Below are 19,075 nucleotides of genomic sequence, written 5' to 3'. Positions count from 1 at the left end.
GACCATGACCGCTTATCTGGCGAGAGAATGTTGTCGGGTGTAAAGCATCCTCGTTGGATGGGCGTAGGAATTCCGATGCCTACCAAGAACTTGCACTGAAGAGGATTACGATGAGTGTCCGACAATAGAGTGTTGTCAGACATGCAACATCCTCGTCAGATGTTTCGTCGATTGGCGTCAGAATTCTGATGCCGGCCAGGAACTATGCACCGATGAGGATGTTGTTTGTCCGATGGTTTGGTCGTTGGTGCAAAGTTGGGAGGATGTCAGAATTCCGACGGCGATTTAAAAAAATAAAATAAAAATATGCATGCCAATTATAATGGTGCTTGCTGGTTCCCTTTTAGCATGTCCTACTAGATGGACCCAAGTAGTTCAATTTCATGTATACTGGGATGAATTTCAATGCCATTTGGAATCCCACATAAAGCCACATTGATATTTTATCCATTAATGGTATTCATAATACCAAGGGTGGTAGGTTGAGAGGGGTAATAAAAAATGACAGTAATGTGATTTGAAGGTAGGTGTTGGTAAAAGGGATCGATGATGGCATGTATAACTCTAAAGTACCAATGAAGAGATGAGTGCAAAATAAAGTAATGGTTGGGAGGTGTGGTAGGGGAAGGTTAAATACCTTGATGGGGATAGAGAGAGAAGTAAAATTGAGAAGGGAGTCATTTTGGGAAGGTTAACTTTGTCACTCTAATTTATTACACAAACTCATGAGATTTACTATGCTTTCATACTTTGACCTTTAAGGGACTTAGACCAACACTTGGAAGATAAAGGGGAAGGATCTACATGAAAAATGATATCAAGGAAAGTTTCAAAGTCAATAAATGTGCATTTCAATCCATGACATGAGTTACATGAAAATGGGACATGACAAGTCTAACCTAACCAATTTATCTTTCCCTCGAGCAATTCAAAGCTTGGATATTCAAGAAAGTGTGGGCCTTCCCATGTTGCATCCTTAGTAAGAATATTATTCCATCTAATCAAGTACTTGGTTATGGTTTTTCTCTTGAATTTCCTTTTTTGGGTCTCTATGATTGTCTTAGAGACCAAGATGAGGAGGTATCTTCGAGGAAGGTTCAATACGTTTTCCCAGTTCCCTCTTCAATTAGAATATATAAAACACATTATGCATTTTAATTTCATCTAGTAATTACAACTCATACGCTACCTCAACTACCTACTTTTGGACCTTATATGGCCTCTAAAAGTGAGGACCGAGTTTTTCATATTTGATGTGCTTTACGAATGACAGCTTGCAAGGCTACAATGAAAAAAATACCAACTCTCCTATTCAAATGTTTCATCCATATGATGGAAATCAACACACATATTTTTGTTGATTTTATGGTTGTCGGAGATTATTTTTGAGTGACTTCGAAATATATTAGCCTTGTAGGATCAAGCCACTTGCTCCTTGGAACCTATTATCAAAATAAATAGGGTCAACAAAAATTTTACATAATAAAGAAATGATAAAGAGGTGTACATAATAAATGGGTTTTTCCACAACCATTTATATACAATCCTTGAATTGGACCTTGAGGAGTCCTACAATGAATTCCTCGAGGCACTCACCCATTTTTCTTAATAATTGGCAAGGTATGAAACAATCTTATTGGAAATGACTACTTTATTTTGTTTCATTTGTAAATAAAAAAACTTGACCTGTTAGAGGATGTCACCTTGGAGTCCCTTCCAAGTGCACCTATCTTTGATTTTCTTATCAGTTTTAAAATACTACTAGTGGCTCACAAAAAGAAAGAAACGGATTACCCTTAGAAATTTTGTCTTAATCTTAGATTCCTATAATCTTGTCCTTTAGAGCATGAGGTCATTGGATATTAAGTACTTTTAGTTTGTTATTTCAATTCTAGAATACCAATATTTAATGTATTCTCTGTGTAATATGTGTCACATTAGTCTTCCAATTTACAGAGATGTCAGACATTAAGTTCAAGGTTTCTCTCATAGATAAAGAATTACCAACACTATTTATTTTTCCCTTCACATACTTGAGATCAAAATCAAATGCTTGAAGTTTAGTTTACCATTTTGTTGTTGTTTCTCATTCAAATATTTTTGGTTGAGGAAATATTTCAAGATTTCATGGTCCATCTTGATCTTGAAATTTGACAATATTTGCATGAGGGCCAAAATATCTTTATCATATTTTGAGAATATCCTTTTTGCCTACTTGGATTTATAATTTTGAAAGGCAATGGGATGCTTTTTCATGAGTGTGACTTTGATTCCCTCTCCAAAATAATTAAAATCCAAAATAAATGGAAGAAAAAATTTAGTAATAGCTAATAGAGGACATGACCTCATTACTACCTTTAGCTTGTCAAAATTGATAACTCAATGATGAATGAATAGTACCAAACCGGTACTGAGAGGGGGGGGGGTGAATCAATACAAACACAAATACAGTCCAAAATTGGTTTGACAACAAATACTCCAAATGACTGGCAAACAGGGATACTGGTTAAAACAGAGTGCAACTGGTAACACCCAGAACAACTAAAACAATCATAAGTCGGTCACTCACTAAGCTTTCCTCTTGGCTCAATACTATAGTACCATTACACTCTCATGCATGAACATGTAAACTATCATCAGATCTTCATAACAGTTACTTCAATATGTTTTATAGACATGCATAAAACATAGAACCATCATATGCTCAACAGGTAATAACAAAGCATCACAAGATAAAAGCATTACACATGACACAATATTTTTGATGTGGAAACCCAACTGGGAAAAATCACGATGGGGATGAATACCCACAAGTTGCTTTTGAACTCTTTAGAAGTCCGCTCTGTTAGGAGCCTTGTCCGATTAAAGACATTACAAATAGGTTCTTCTAGGAACCGATCCTGTTAGGGATCACCCGGTTAAGGGATGGCTATAATACCTGGTTAAGGGTTAAACCTAGTTAGGGTTACCTTGTTAGAGGATTTCAAGAACTCAATAGCTAAAGGATCTCTAGAGCTCTATAGCTTCTCTGAACTCATTAACTTCAAGTTACCCTGTTAAGGGATTTGAATCAAGCTGATTAAAGCTACCCTGTTAAGGGATTTGTATCAAGTCGGTTAAGGCTACCTTGTTAAGGGATTTGGCAACTGTCGAAGTGGTTAAAGATCAATAGGAATTACAATGATCTGGTAACAACACTCAATGCTAATGCAGATCAATTTTGGCTCCTTTTCACCTTCTGCACATTCACTTTGTAGGTATCTCTTCTCTCCTTTGGTCTGGCAAGAATCACGTATCACTTCCCTTGGATACACACTCACAACTTTTGCCAAAAACCTTAGAAATAAACACAACATCGACCTTATAGGAAACAGACAGGTCGGTAGCAAAAACCCTAAACCCTAAACCTGTTAGGTTAAGCAATTCAAGCGGTTCAATCCTGACTGTTGAATCATACTGCATTAAATGCAACAATCTTGAATCGATCTCAAGACATTCTCCATCGTCCATTATCCATCGATTTCATGGCGACTGATAACCCATCACGCGTTATCACCGTTTGACAAACTTTGCACATTCCCGAGGTAGATAGGAATAGTCTTCTTCATGCAAGATCTTTCACACACAGAGAGCTTGCGTGGCAACATGACCTATTCTCCGTTATACTGTTAACTCATCACACAAAGATCACCGATTGAGTCACATAGGCTTGAGGTACTCCAACCAGAAATCCTGAAGTGGAAACTACCTACCAACCAGTAGTCACACAATGCTTCCATGTGCCGGTTCCCATAACTACATGCCGGTTCATCTTTAACAAATATACTACTTCACTTTGGCATATATACCGGTTCATACATATGCCGGTTCTCTCTTCTCACCTATCACATGTGCCAGTTCACATCATGTCACATATTGACATCAATGACAACATACAATATCATTATGTCTTCATAGCGGTTCACATAATGCCAACAATCTCCCCCTTTGGCATTGATGGAAATATACAAATATATCTCTCCGCTTCACATCTTCTCCCCCATTTGCTACAGATATCTTTTTCGCTTCACTCCTTCTCCCCCTTTGACAACAATGCCAAAGTGGAGGCACAAGGATCTCTGTTTCGTTATGCTGCTCCCCCTGAGGAGTAGCATCCTTCAACACATCAATCAACATAAAATTTGACTATGCAATACCTGACTGATGTGGAACAAATACTTTTAGTTCACCTCCTGAAGCGGCAGTACCCCCAATTCACCTCTTAAATGCACAAATGTAGTCTTTGGGAGAGGCTTGGTGAATATGTCTGCTAACTGCTCCTTAATGGAAACATGTTCCAGTGCAATCTCTTTATTTTGAACCTTTTCCCTCAAGAAATGATACTTAAGCTCAAAATGCTTGGTTCTAGAATGTAAAACCGGATTCTTTGAGATATTGATAGCACTTGTGTGATCACAGAATATACTTACCGGTTCAGATACAGGGATTCTGAAGTCATTTAAAACATGCTTCATCCAGATTGTCTAAGTGAAGTTCATGAAAGCTGCAACATACTCCGCTTTTGCTGTAGACTAAGAGATACAACTCTGCTTTTTACTCATCCATGAGACCAGTCTACCACCGAGAAAGAATGCACCACCGGTTATGCTTTTCCGGTCATCCACATTACCTACCCAATCAGCATCTGTGAACACTTTCAGATTGAAATCATTGTTGTATGGGTACCACAATCCATAGTCAACTGTTCCCTTTAGATACCTAAGAATCCGCTTGACTGCAATCAAGTGGGATTCTCTTGGACTTTTCCGGAACCTTGCAGTAATGCCAACTGCATGTGCAATATCCGGTCTGCTATGCACTACATAATGCAACTTACCAATCATTGATCGGTATTCCTTCTCATCAACCAGTGCAGAATCATCCTCTTTTGTCAATTTGCAACCGGTCACCATCGGTGTACCAACCGGTTTGCTATCTTCCATGCCAAAGGTCTTCAACACCTCTTTGACATATTTGACTGAGTGATAAAGATTCCATCTTTCATCTGTCGGATCTGCAGTCCAATGAAGAACTTAATCTCCCTTATGAGTGACATTTCAAACTCTTTCTTCATCTCATCAGCAAACTCATGACTCATCTTGTCATCTCCTCCAAAGATAATGTCATCAACAAAAACCTCACAGATCAGGATCTGATCTCCTTCAGACTTCAAGTATATATTGCTATCTTCACTTGTTCTCTCAAATCCAATCTTCACAAGATGGGAATGTAGGTGCTCATACCATGCCCTAGGTGCTTGCTTTAGACCATATAAGGCTTTATGTAGCTTGCACACCATAACACTGTCTTGCTCTATATATACCTCCTCTTCAAGTACACCATTTGGGAATGTAGATTTTACATCCATTTGATATACTTTGAACCCTTTAAAAGCTGCATATGCAAGAAGCATACGAACTCCTCCCAATCTGGCTATAGGAGCAAAGGTTTCTCCATAGTCTTCTACTTCTTCTTGAGCATATCCTTTGCACACCAATCTGGATTTATTCTTAATCACTGTGCCATTCTCATTCAGCTTGTTTCTGAACACCCATTTGGTGCTAATGACATTTTTATGCTCCGACCTGGGTACCAAGGACCATGTACCATTATTCTCTATCTGGTCAAGTTCCTCTTCCATTGCCTTGATCCAGTCTTCATCTTTATGAGCCTCTTTGAATGATTTAGGCTCAAATTCAGAGATCATACATGAGTTTTCTCTGATCTTTCTTCTTGTAAGGATTCCTGCATCCTTATCTCCTATGATTTGCTTAGGATCTTGATTCAGCTTGACATACCGAGGAATGGTCTTAACTGGTTCTTCTTGCTTTTCCTCTTCATCCTCATCTTCATCAGTATCAACATTCACCGATTCAGGAACACTGTTATTGGTACTTGGTTGACTGACAACCAGTTCCTAGAAGGTTGCAACCGGTTCATCTACAGCTTTCTCACTGTCAGTTTCCTCAGTTTTCTCAGAGGATTCATCAATTATTACATTGATACTTTCCATAATTCTCTGAGTCCTATTGTTGTAACACTTGAAAGCTTTACTCTTGGTGGAATATCCTAGGAATATTCCCTCATCACATTTGGCTTCAAATTTGCCCTAATGTTCACTCCTCTTGATGTAACATTTGCTACCAAATACCCTAAAGTAGCTAACCATAGGTGTCTTACCAGTCCAATACTCATAAGGAGTTTTGTCCTTACCTTTCTTGATGAGTACCTGGTTCATAGTGTAGACTGCAGTGCTCACCGCTTCTCTCCAAAAGGTGTGAGCTACCTTTCCTTGAATCAACATGGTTCTAGCTGCTTCAACCACAGTCCGATTATTCCTCTCTGCTAGGCCATTCTGATGTGGAGCCTGGGGGGCAGATAGCTGTCTCTTGATGCCAAATTCTTCGCAATACTTGTTGAATTCACCAGAAGTGAATTCCCCTCCTTGATCAGTTTTGAGACACTTGATCCTTTTACCACTTTCCTTCTCCACTAATGCTCTGAAAGCTTTGAATTTCACAAAAGCTTCAGATTTGTCTTTCAAGAATGTGACCCACATCATTCTTGAGCAGTCATAAGTGAGAATCATGAAGTACCTGTCACCCTGCACACTTCTAGTTTTCATAGGACCACACAAATCAGTATGCACAAGATCAAGCAAGTTGTCAGCAGTGAAATATTTACCTTTAAAGGTTGAGGAAGACATTTTCCCCAATTGACACTCTCTACACAAGGTATTATCTGGTTTGCTTAGCATCGGCAACCCTCTAACTGCCTTGATCTTACTAGCCTTCACAATGTTATCAAAGTTTACATGGCAGAGTCTCCTATGCCATATCCAGCTATCATCAAGCTTAGCCATAAGACATGTACTTATATTTGCATTTAGATGAAATAGGTTACCTTTGGTCTGCATGCCGATGGCAACCAATTTACCATCTTTTCCTTTGATTCTGCAAACTCCATTCTTGAATTCCAGAGTGAGGCCACTGTCATTCAGCTGGGCAACACTCAGAAGGTTGTGTCTGAGACCATCAACCCTGTACACATTGTCAGCATTGCTCTTTTCATCCAGAGAGATGGACCCTTTGCCTTTGACCATGCATGGTGCATCATTGCCAAAGGGAACCACACCACCATCATACTCCTCCAAGGATAGAAACTTGCTCCGGTCACCTGTCATATGGTGAGAACAACCACTGTCAATGATCCACTCAATGGAATTATCAAACCGGGAGACAAGAGCCTTCTTGTCTTCCACATCTTCCTTTACAACAACAAACAGAATGTCTTCATTCTCTTCATCTTCTGATTCCTCATCTGTGACATCTTCATCAACTACCACAAAATAGTTTCTCTGGTTTCCTCCTTTGAATTTCCTAAACCTTTATGGTTTGTCCTTGTTATCGCCATTAGGATAGTTTATAGCAATATGTCCCATCCGGTTACAAGAAAAGCATTTCAAAGGTAGCTTACCTTTGTATTTACCGGTTCCTTTAGAAGCTTCCTGGCAAGGAGAGCTTCAAATGCCATAAGAATCTCCTCATCATTCATTTCTCTACTCTGACTAGGTTCCCCACTAGTGCTAGCTTCTTTTCCTTTTCTGGATGGTATAGCAGAGGCTTTAAAAGCTGATTCAGTCTTTTGAACACTGCCATCAAAAATATTTAGCTCATAGGCTATTAACTTGGCTATGATGGAGTCCAAGGATACTTTAGACTTGTCTATTGATCTCAGCTCCTGAATAGCAACAACCCTTATTGCATAGACCGGCAACAGGGATCTCAGGACTTTACTTACCACATTGGAATCTTCTATTTTACCACCTGCACTCTTGATTTCTCCAACAACTGTTTTGATTCTTATTCCATACTGCTGAATGGTCTCACCTTCAACCATCCGCATATCTTCAAACTTCCCTCTCAAGCTTTCTTCCTTAGCCTATTTTACATGTTCATCACCACCATAGATATTTTCAAGAGCATCCCATACCTCTTTGGGATTTTCCTTGTCCTGAACATCAATAAACTCAATGTCAGATAGACTACTAATGAAGGCTTCCATGACTTGCCCATTTTCTTGTATCTCTCTCTTTTGGTCATCGGTGAGAGTACCGGTAGGGACAACATATACATTTTCAACATAACTCCAGTGTTGACAACCCATGCTTCTGATGAATATCTTCATCCTAGCTTTCCATTTAGTGAAATTTTCCCTTTAAACTTTGGACCTTCCCTCTTGATCATTTGACTGGGATCTTTACCTCAAGCGATTGAGCTTACAACACAGAGGACCTAGAGCGCTCTGATACCAATTGATAACTCAATGATGAATGAATAGTACCAAATCGGTACTGAGAGGGGGGGGAGAATCAGTACAAACACAAATATAGTCCAAAATTGGTTTGACAAAAAATACTCCAAATGACTGGCAAACAGGGATACTGGTTGAAACAGAGTGCAACCGGTAACACCCAGAACAACTAAAAAAATCATAAGCCGGTCACTCACTAAGCTTTCCTCTTGGCTCAATACTATAGTACCATTACACTCTCATGCATGAACAGGTAAACTATCATCAGATCTTCATAATAGTTACTTCAATATGTTTTATAGACAGGCATAAAACACAGAACCATCATATGCTCAACAGGTAATAACAAAGCATCACAAGATAAAAGCATTACACATGACACACATATTTTTCACGTGGAAACCCAACTGGGAAAAACCATGGTGGGGATGAATACCCACAAGTTGCTTTTGAACTCTTTAGAAGTTCTCTCTGTTAGGAGCCTTGTCCAGTTAAAGTCATTACAAATAGGTTCTGCTAGGAACCGATCCTGTTAGGGATCACCCGGTTAAGGGATGGCTATAATACCCGGTTAGGGTTACCTTGTTAGAGGATTTCAAGAACTCAATAGCTAACGGATCTCAAGAGCTCTGTAGCTTCTCAGAACTCATTAACTTCAAGTTACCCTGTTAAGGGATTTGAATCAAGCCGATTAAAGCTACCCTGTTAATGGATTTGTATCAAGCCGGTTAAGGCTACCCTGTTAAGGGATTTGGCAATTGTTGAAGTGGTTAAAGATCAATAGGAATTACAATGATCTGGTAACAACACTCAATGCTAATGCAGATCAATTTTGGCTCCTTTTCACCTTCTGCACATTCACTTTGTAGGTATCTCTTCTCTCCTTTGGTCTGGCAAGAATCACTTATCACTTCCCTTGGATACACACTCACAACTTTTGCCAACAACCTTAGAAAGAAACACAACATTGACCTTATAGGAAATAGACAGGTCGGTAGCAAAAACCCTAAACCCTAAACCTGTTAGGTTAAGCAATTTAAGCGGTTCAATCCTGACCATTGAATCATACTGCATTAAATGCAACAATCTTGAATCGATCTCAAGACATTCTCCATCATCCATTATCCACCGATTTCATGGCGGCTGATAACGCATCATGTGTTATCACCGTTTGACAAACTTCGCACATTCCTGAGGTAGATAGGAATAGTCTTCTTCATGCAAGATCCTTCACGCGCACAGAGCTTACATGGCAACACGACCTATTCTCCATTATACTGTTAAATCATCACACAAAGATCAACGATTGAGTCACACAGGCTTGAGGTACTCCAACTGGAAATCCTGAAGTGGAAACTACCTACCAACCGGTAGTCACACAATGCTTCCATGTGCCGATTCCCATAACTACATGTCGATTCATCTTGAACAAATATGCCACTTCACTTTGGCATATATACAGGCTCATACATATGCCAGTTCTCTCTTCTCACCTATCACATGTGTTGGTTCACATCATGTCACATATTGACATCAATGACAACATACAATATCATTATGTCTTCATACCAGTTCACATAATGCCAACAAAAATTCTATTGTTTCACTTTCATCCACTTGAAGGCTCCTTCCTTTGTTAGGTTGGTTAAGGGAGTGGTTAGATATGATAAACCTTTATAAAATATTTTATAGTAGCTCTATAGGCCAAGGGGTAGAGGCAAACCCACAACCCACAACCACCTTGATCTTTTCTCAGTCTACTTGCACTCCCTTTACACTGATGATGTGCTCTAAATATGCAATTTATGCCATAAAAACTCCATATTTAGACTCTTTATCAAAAATAGTCTAGGAATCCAAAAACCCCAACACTTCATATATGTACGTTAGGTGCACTTCTAATGTCTCTCTATAAATGAGAATGCCATCAAAGAAAATGTGGACAAATTTCCTCAAATACTTTACAATCCATACAAGAGTAGAATGTTGTAGGCACATTTTTCAAGCAAAATAAAATGATAAATATTCATAGTGCATATAGTTGCATCTAAAGTTGTCTTATATATATCCTCCTCTCAGATATGGGTTTTATGGTGACCTAATTCAAGGACTATTTTTTAGGAATAGATTACTCCATGGAATTTGTTTATTAGCTTATCAATCCTAGGGATTAGGTACCAATTTATTATTGTAGATACCTATTTAGTATTTTGTATTTAATGCACACTCTCATTGTGTCATGCTTCTTTCTTACCAAGACCACCAAGGAAGAAAAAGGGATAAATATAGGTTGAACATACCCTATTTCTAATAACCCCTTTATTGTGTTTTTCATTGTATTCCTTCTATTATTTGAGATGAAGATAAGAGGTAGTGATAATACTCACAAAGTACAATACATTCAAAACCACACTCATGCTTATTAGCCCTCTTTCACTCATTTTAATATGCTCACATAGAGCTCTCCAACATGTATGAATCCAAACCCCATGTCCTCTAACACTCCAACACCATAAGACCTTCCACTAGTCACTCACCCTAGTACATGCTCAATTAGGACTTCCAATCCCCATTCAAAGAATACAATGAATAACCCCAACACATATACTTTATAGGCATCCCAAGAAGTATTCTCAACATAAAAAAGGGGTCTCTACTCCACCAAGCAACCAAAGTACAAAGGAAGTCTTACTATTACACCACTGTCCTTTTGTGCCAGTCATGTAGGCTTGGGACAATAATAAACATGGCCTTCCTTCCCTTTCCTCAATGCCTCCAGAAGGATTCTAGGACTTTATAGGGTCCATGTACTAACCTTCCCAAAACTCCAACCACTGAACTTCCCATCACACCCTAATTGGCAAACAAGAAATTGTTGTCTCACTGGTTTTGCTAAGACAGTCACAGTCACTGTTAACTTAGGACAGCCAAAGGTTTGCTTAGCTATTTGTTCTTAAACTTGGTGACCCTTTCCCTTTTCAATGAATCCCTCACACATTCCTCTTTCCCTTCACTAGACTCCCCAAGAACCATTGATGCATTCACACCACTTCAAACTCTATAAAATCACCGTGTTTTAGACTGTGAGTCCGAAATCAGTCCCTTGCATTCAACTAGCATGTGCCAAAATTACTCATGAGCCCCTACAAACACCAAAATATGAAAAGGCATGATATTTTATAAGTTCCCACCAGTTTTGGTGGTTTTCCTGTGGCTACAAATGATGCATTACATTATTTATGGTCACTGTTAACCCTAGGAAGGGTTTTGGCAGTGCTTTAAAAAAATTGGAATCTCTTTTTCAAAATAAAATCAAATTGGATGAAACCAAAGACAAAATAGAGGGGATGTATTTGAGTACCCTTGGGTTGATGTGTGCCTACTTGGCATTAGGAGTTGTGTCCAAAATCCATTAGGAGTCCTAATTGGAGAAGGGCTTGAGGGAGTAAGATTTTGTGAGTTGGTGTGATTCAAGGGTTGGAAGACCTCAAGATAGATTTGGGCAAGGTGAGAATTCCCTATGTGATGTATGTCAATGGTTGTATGAGACTAGGGAGTAGGAGTGAGTCTTTGGGGCATTGAAGCAACTTGAGGGGCTAGTATCCTAGTGAGGGCTTGGGGTTTGTTCCCTATTGAATAGGTGAGTTGGGAGAAAGATCTCCCTAATTGATTGAGATTGGTGGATGCTCTGCATCACAATGCTCCAATGTTGAACTTATCTAATTCTTTGTTTCTGATAGAAGCTTACACAAATGCTACTGAGGATGTCATGGGAGGCATCTTCTTATAAGATGGTAAAATAATATACTACTATTCAAAGGTTTTGTTTTCAACAATGAGGGACTATCTAGATTATGATAGAACTTTATGCATTAGTCTAGGCGATGAGAAAGCGTATAAAAAATAGTATGAGAAAGACTCAAATTATGGGGAATACAAATAGCAAGAAAGTAGTACTATATAGGTGATAAAAATTGAATGTGTCCAAGGCACAGTTTCTACTTTTGGAGGCACATAACTCCAATGTGGCAATTCAATTTGGTGGTGGAAAAATAGTGACTCATTTGCAAAGTTGCATGCACTTTCAAGGATGCAAGTAGTAGCAAAATTCATTAGAGGATGTGAGTTATGATGCACTTGCAAATCCAAGATGCATAAAAAAGGTATATAGAACTAAAGAAAAAGACAATAAGTTGTTGAATGAATAGTTCAAAACATGAAGCAAAAAAGAACAAATGAATAGTTTAAACCATGAAGCAAAAAATAAAGATAGAAGCAGTAGTAATATTATATCACTTGGTACCAATTTGAATACTTGGTTCCTCCCCCTATTAATTAAAAGTTAATACTATGCTCTAGATGTCAAACAAAATTTGGTCATGTGCATTGACTGCTACAATTTGGAATGCAAAAGAGGGAATGTACTTGACAGTTCACTACAATTTTAAGAACAAAGAGATTCTATGACACCGAGAGATTGCAATCGTAGCCTATGTTGGCCATAATCCTTGTTGCAATAATAACGAGATGTGAGGTAATAATTATAAAATTGCAGTCCTGTAAAAGCCTCCATGAGAGAAAATACATGATCAACGAGGGAAAATCTAAGATTGGTTGATAAATATAAGATAGAAACCATGCGGATCATACACAATGATAAGGAGAATTCCTAAATAATAGTCCATATGAATCACCAAGTAATAGCAACATATAGTCATAATAATCCTCACACAGAGAAACCACGGAGTCAAAGAACACTGTCCAATGTACAGTTATAGCAGGATAAGAAATTTATATCCATCTATTCTATTGATATAATATTACAGGATATAAATAGCTATAACATTCCCAATGATGCCATAGGGAAATCATACTGGATTAAGAGCATGCAATAGTGAATGTACCAGTATCAGCACAGTGCCAATGAAAAGATCATGCATGAGGAGCATTCATAGCAATCAATGGCACAAAGGATAGTGTATATGGTGAAAATGGATACAACAATGTTGAAAGACTAAATAGATTCAACCACAAAACCCTAGCCCAACAACAACAAAGATCCACCATAACATATGAAGATTACCTAAGACAATGCAAATCAAATGAAATCATAAAGATTATACCATCACATGTCCAATAGGGTTTGGATCTCCATTCTTCCTATCTCCATTGATCTTGCTTGATATATTTTCTCTCATATTTTATGTGTGCACAAGAGCTCAACAAAGAATGGAAATGTGGTTGCAAGTAGGCTTGATCGCATATGAAAGTTCAAATGCTAATGTAGTCGGGTTGTCAGCGGGGATTGATAATGAAGGAAGCATCTCCTTATATAGAAGACACTATAAGAAATGGAGGGATAAGATTGAGAGGTGTAAAAGATAAATGGTTGGCTATGATTAGAGGGTAGGTAGAAGAAATAATAAAATAATGAGAGGGTAGGTTGTGTAGGAATTAAGAGATGAATGACATGTGTCATGGGTAGAAAAGGTTAATGAATTAATTAAATAAATAAAGATTCATTTAAATAATAGAAGAAGTGGGATCAATTAAATAAATAAGATATTTATTTAATTTAGGAAAAGGATAATTTAAATAAATAAATGTATTTATTGAAATGAGAAATAAGGATAGAAAAGGATAAATGAATTAATTAAATAAATAAAGATTTATTTAATTAATAGAAGAATTAGGCTAAAAATAATTAAATAAATAAAGATATTTATTTAATTAGACATGACAATTTTAGGTGTCTACATTTTGCCCCTCTTTGAGACAATGCAACTTGTTGCATTGTTTCAAAGAAGATAAGATGAACTGATACAAAGTTGCCCCAAGATGGGAATGATATGCCCCCTCGATAGATTGGATGAAAATGTCTAAAAAAGATCACAGACAATCTCTCGATAAGAAATAAAGGGTAGAATGGACTGACTGGATAGGATAGAGTGACAGAGTCACGGGATAACGAAGACTGACATGAGAGACTAGGGCTAGGGCTAGGGCTAGGGCAGTCTATAAGATAGACCACGAGGGGAAAATATCCTCATTTTCATCCACACATCCAAGAGATCAGAGTGCAGAGAGAGAATAGAGCAGCAACAGTCAGCAACAATGGCATTGGTTCATAGATTTGATTGCGTTCGCTGATTTCAGAGGCCAGCAGATGCAGGAGAGCCGGTGAGTACTGCAAAACCTCCTTGTACTTTGTCGCATGAAATGTTGTCATAAATGCATGCCAAGCAGTGTAATAAATTCTTTTTAGAATATGTCAAGTGGGGTCAAAAAATGCTAAGGCGCGTCTGTGCTGGTGCCAGGTGCGTCTGTGTTTGTGCCAGGGGTGTCTGTGAATGCAAAGGCATTTATGTCAAATGTGAGTGCGTCTATGTTGTGAAGGCACGTTTGTGCTGTATGGGCACGTCTATGCAAAGCAGAGGCATGTCTATGTATGTTAGGCACATCTGTGTAGAGCACACGCGTATGTACAGTATGTAAGCATGTTTATGTCATAAAGGTGCGTTTGCATCATCTAGGTCGAATGGGCAGTTTTGTGATGAACATACGCTGTCGATTGGATAAGCTGCTGAGAGGATACACTCAAGTAGATCCTCTAAGGAAGACTAGGATAGCAGATAGGGCTAGGATTGACAATTTTGTGATAGAACATACGTTGCCAATTAGGAAACTACTCAAGAGGATACACTCAAGCAGAGCCCTAGGATAGGATAGAGCGAGACACTTTGTGATGAACAGGGAATGCCAAAACATAGTACTTTGTGATGAACAGGGAGTACTAAAAAGACCAACACTTTGTGATGAACATGGAGTGCAAAAAAAATGGAGTACTTTGTGATGACCAGGGAGTACCACTATGATAAACAACAACACTTTGTGATGAACAGGGAATACCACTAGGATAAACGGCAACACTTTGTGATGAACAAGGAGTGTCGCTAGGATAGAGTACCATAAGTACCAGGATAAAAAACAACATTTTGTGATGAACAAGGAATGCCACTATGATTGACACAGTTGATTTGCTTGACTGCAGGAGGACCTACCTATGATAGAGTCACGAGAGAGATTCCCGTCGACTCAGAGTTTGCGAGTAGAGCTGACAGTCGAGGAGAGAGTAGCGGTTCAGGCTATGGGCCCACGACATATTTTGTATGTGCCTGAGTTTTGGGCGAACATGGGTTTGTTGACTACATTAGTTGAGAGATGGCACTCATAGACATGTACTTTTCATTTGGCTATGGGTGAGATGACAGTCACCTTAGAGGATGTATATAGGATATTAAGGATACCGATCGATGGGGAGTTAGTACCATACGATCGAGACGGAGAAAGGGATGCACTGAGATGAGTGTTTTAGGATCCGGGACTGGAGATGAGGGCTGGACACGTGGCTTGGGATACCATGACACAGATAGGTTTAGCACTACCAACAGTACTGGCAGGAGTGATCAGTGGGTTCCTCTGTCTAGATAGGGCAACACGAGGATTTGTTGTGGGATGGGGGATTACACTGGAGACATTGGTGACAGAGCACACCAAGTTTGCATGGGGACCGTGTCTACTGGCACACTTGTACTATGAGTTACATCAGTTTGTATACCATGGATCAACAGGATTGGGCTACAGAGTTACATTGTTGCAGGTGCGGGCATATGAGCATCTGTCGGTGACACGACCGATTCATTTTAGAGGCAAGGGCCATGGGTGCAGTTTTGTACATCTGTATGATATGATTACATCTCAGTTGTAGATTAGGAGATTAGAGTAATGGCGCAGGGTCATTGATGAGCTCAACAATGTAGTATGGAGGTCGTACCGAGAGTGTGAGGAGTGGGAGGATGACGCAGTGGAGCTGCCATATGTGTTTAGGAGTAGATATCTGATTGGGCAGATGCCATATGTTCTTGAGAGGCAGATGGTGGATAGGGTGGGCAGGCAGTTTGGTAGGATACAATGGATGCCACGGGTTTCGGGATGTATGTGCGGATAGTGAGAGATCAGGCGCACTTCGGGCCATTGTTGTCTTATGATCAAGCAGTGATGCATCTGGTAGAGATGATTCATTTGTCTTGGGATATGTGGCCAGAGATAGAGGATGCAGGGATGGATGCAGAGTATACTGCATATTGGGTAGAGCATCCATTTCCACGGTTGACGGATCTAGGGGAGCCGATAGATGGAGATGGCAAAGGTAGAGGCCAAAGAAGGAGGCAGGGTGCAGTAGGAGAGAGGAGAGTGGCTTTGCGAAGAGAGGGTAGAGAGGAGAGTCAGGCTCGGTAGGCTCACATGGTGAGAGGCAGAGGTGGATTACCTTTACAGGTGCCAGTAGCATAGGTTCCCAGACATGTACAGGGACAAGGATAGGGACAGGGGCAGCCACAGGAGCAGCCACAGGTATAGGGACAGGGTGAGGGGGGAGAGGAGGAGGAGGTGCCACAGGTACTGACACAAAGGGAGCCCTCTGAGGCTATGATGAATTCCCTCCCTTGGAGCCGACTGGCCTCAACAGAGTTTGAACCCTGGAAGGACCCACCCCAGTTTGTACCATTTTGTGTGATGATGTAGACACCTTCGGGTGATTGTAGCCATATGATTTTGACATCATTGTATCATGACACTTATATATATATATATGAGATTCATCCTTGCGGAAGCTATATGCATGTGTACGTATGTGATGTTTGTTTCTATGTGATGGTTATGATATGGATGCAAATATGTACATAATGAAATGTGCAATATTTTTTGATTTTTTATGTTTTTAAATATGTTATGCAAATGCAAATGTGAATGTATGAAATGCAGATGAATATGATAATGCAAATAACTATTTACATGATGAAAATATAAAATGTGCTAACATGTGTTGTGTGCAGGATGTGATGCGATTGTGATATCTATATGTATGAATGATATGCTAATATGTGGTAATGCAGGTGCAAACTACATGAAATGCAAATATTTTTGGTGTGTCATTATACTTAGTCATGTGCTAGCAGGCTACACAGACTCAAGAAGGATGATGGAAGTCAATCAAAAAAGGGGGATGGAAGATAGAAGATATGAAAGTGAAAGATATTTTTGTGTGTTATCATCATTGAGCTTTATTATGGCAAATAGGTTATGACAATCGAGGCATATGTTCGACCCGGAAAGTCATTGTACCCGTTTGCATGGAGATAAGATAGTCACAAACAAGGAATGCCCCAGTTCATACTAGACTCATAGTGTCCTCATATCCTTGGACAAGTCATAGCATTACTAAGAGACAATCCACAGACAACAAAGAAAAATAGATGACGATACCCCATCCTTGCCTTTCTAGTCAAAGACATCCTGGAGATAGAATCTCTAGTCAGAGACATCCCGAAAAAGCTAAAAGACATGTCACCAAAAGATAAAATCAAAAGAAAACCAAGACTCGACACCAACATCCACTGTAGTCCTCAAGTTTAGTGTCTCTTGTCACTTGTATAAGTCTTATTTGATTGTGGTCACAATCTTTACTTTCACAAAAAAGATAGATAGCATTGAACCATAATGTTGTCTGAGTCTGTTGAAAGATTTGATTTTGTTGAAGCCCATTGTTGCTGCTGTGTCTCATTTGAAACTGACTGAATCCATGAAACTGATACTTTATTGCAGAGAATGTGGAACTTTATTGCGGATTGGCGATGCAAGTGTTTCTTTATTGTGGATTGTGCGTGGATGGACTAAAGAAAGCTGGAAGAAACTGTACTCCTCGAAACGTGTGATGTTCTTAGTTCCACACCCATCACTAGATGTAGGATTTTCCTTAGCCACAGATAGGAGCTAATTTATTATAGATGAGAAGGGGTGAAAAGGGAGTTATTATGAATGGTTAGCCAATCTTCAGTAGATCAATAACAAGCCATGATGGGAATGGGTAAGTTTATCATGAACAGACAGGTTGTGAGTGTGTGCAAAGTGACGGGATGAAAGTGAATCCTGAAGGAGGGAGGAGCAATGTCTCTACACATGGTGCCGGTGACCTAGTTTTCACCATGGTACTTGCCTAGGGCGCCACCAAAGTGGTTTTCACCATTGGATGAAATGTTTTTCTTTACTTTTTTGATTTTTCAATTTTTTTTGTATCACAAGGTGCCTGTTTGCCAGGTTTTCACCAAGTAATGATTTTTTATTTTTATGATTTTTTTGGTTTTTTTTTGTATTTTTGAATTAGGATACTCTAAAGAGCTATGTGTAAAACCTGTGAAGGTGCATGCTGTTGATGGGATCCTCCAAAGGTTCGCCCTCTATGGTTGAGAGCTGATATGCATCGGATCCATAGGCCGCTATGATGATGTAAGGACCAAGCCAATTTGGTTCGAACTTGCCCTTCTTCTCTTTGTCTTGCTGATTTTTAGGATTTTCTCTGAGAACTAAGTCACCTACCTCAAATGTGTGAGGCTTGACTTTATGATTGTAGCTATGACTCATTCGTTGTTGATAAGCCTTAAGATGATTAAAAGTAGTTTGTCTTCGTTCATCCAATAGCTCAAGTTCCTGTAAGCGAGAGACCCTGTAGTCTTCATCACTGATAATGTTTTGCAAAGAGACTCGTAAAGAGGGTAACTCGACCTCAATAGGCAAGATAGCTTCAACACCGTAGACAAGTGAATAAGGTGTAGCTCCTGTAGGTGTGCAGAAACTTGTGTAGTAAGCCCAAAGTGCGGGATTAAGT

The sequence above is a fragment of the Cryptomeria japonica genome, chromosome 4 (genome assembly GCF_030272615.1).
Source record: "Cryptomeria japonica chromosome 4, Sugi_1.0, whole genome shotgun sequence".
NCBI classification, from domain to species: domain Eukaryota; kingdom Viridiplantae; phylum Streptophyta; class Pinopsida; order Cupressales; family Cupressaceae; genus Cryptomeria; species Cryptomeria japonica.
Note: the sequence above shows the minus strand (reverse complement) of the source record.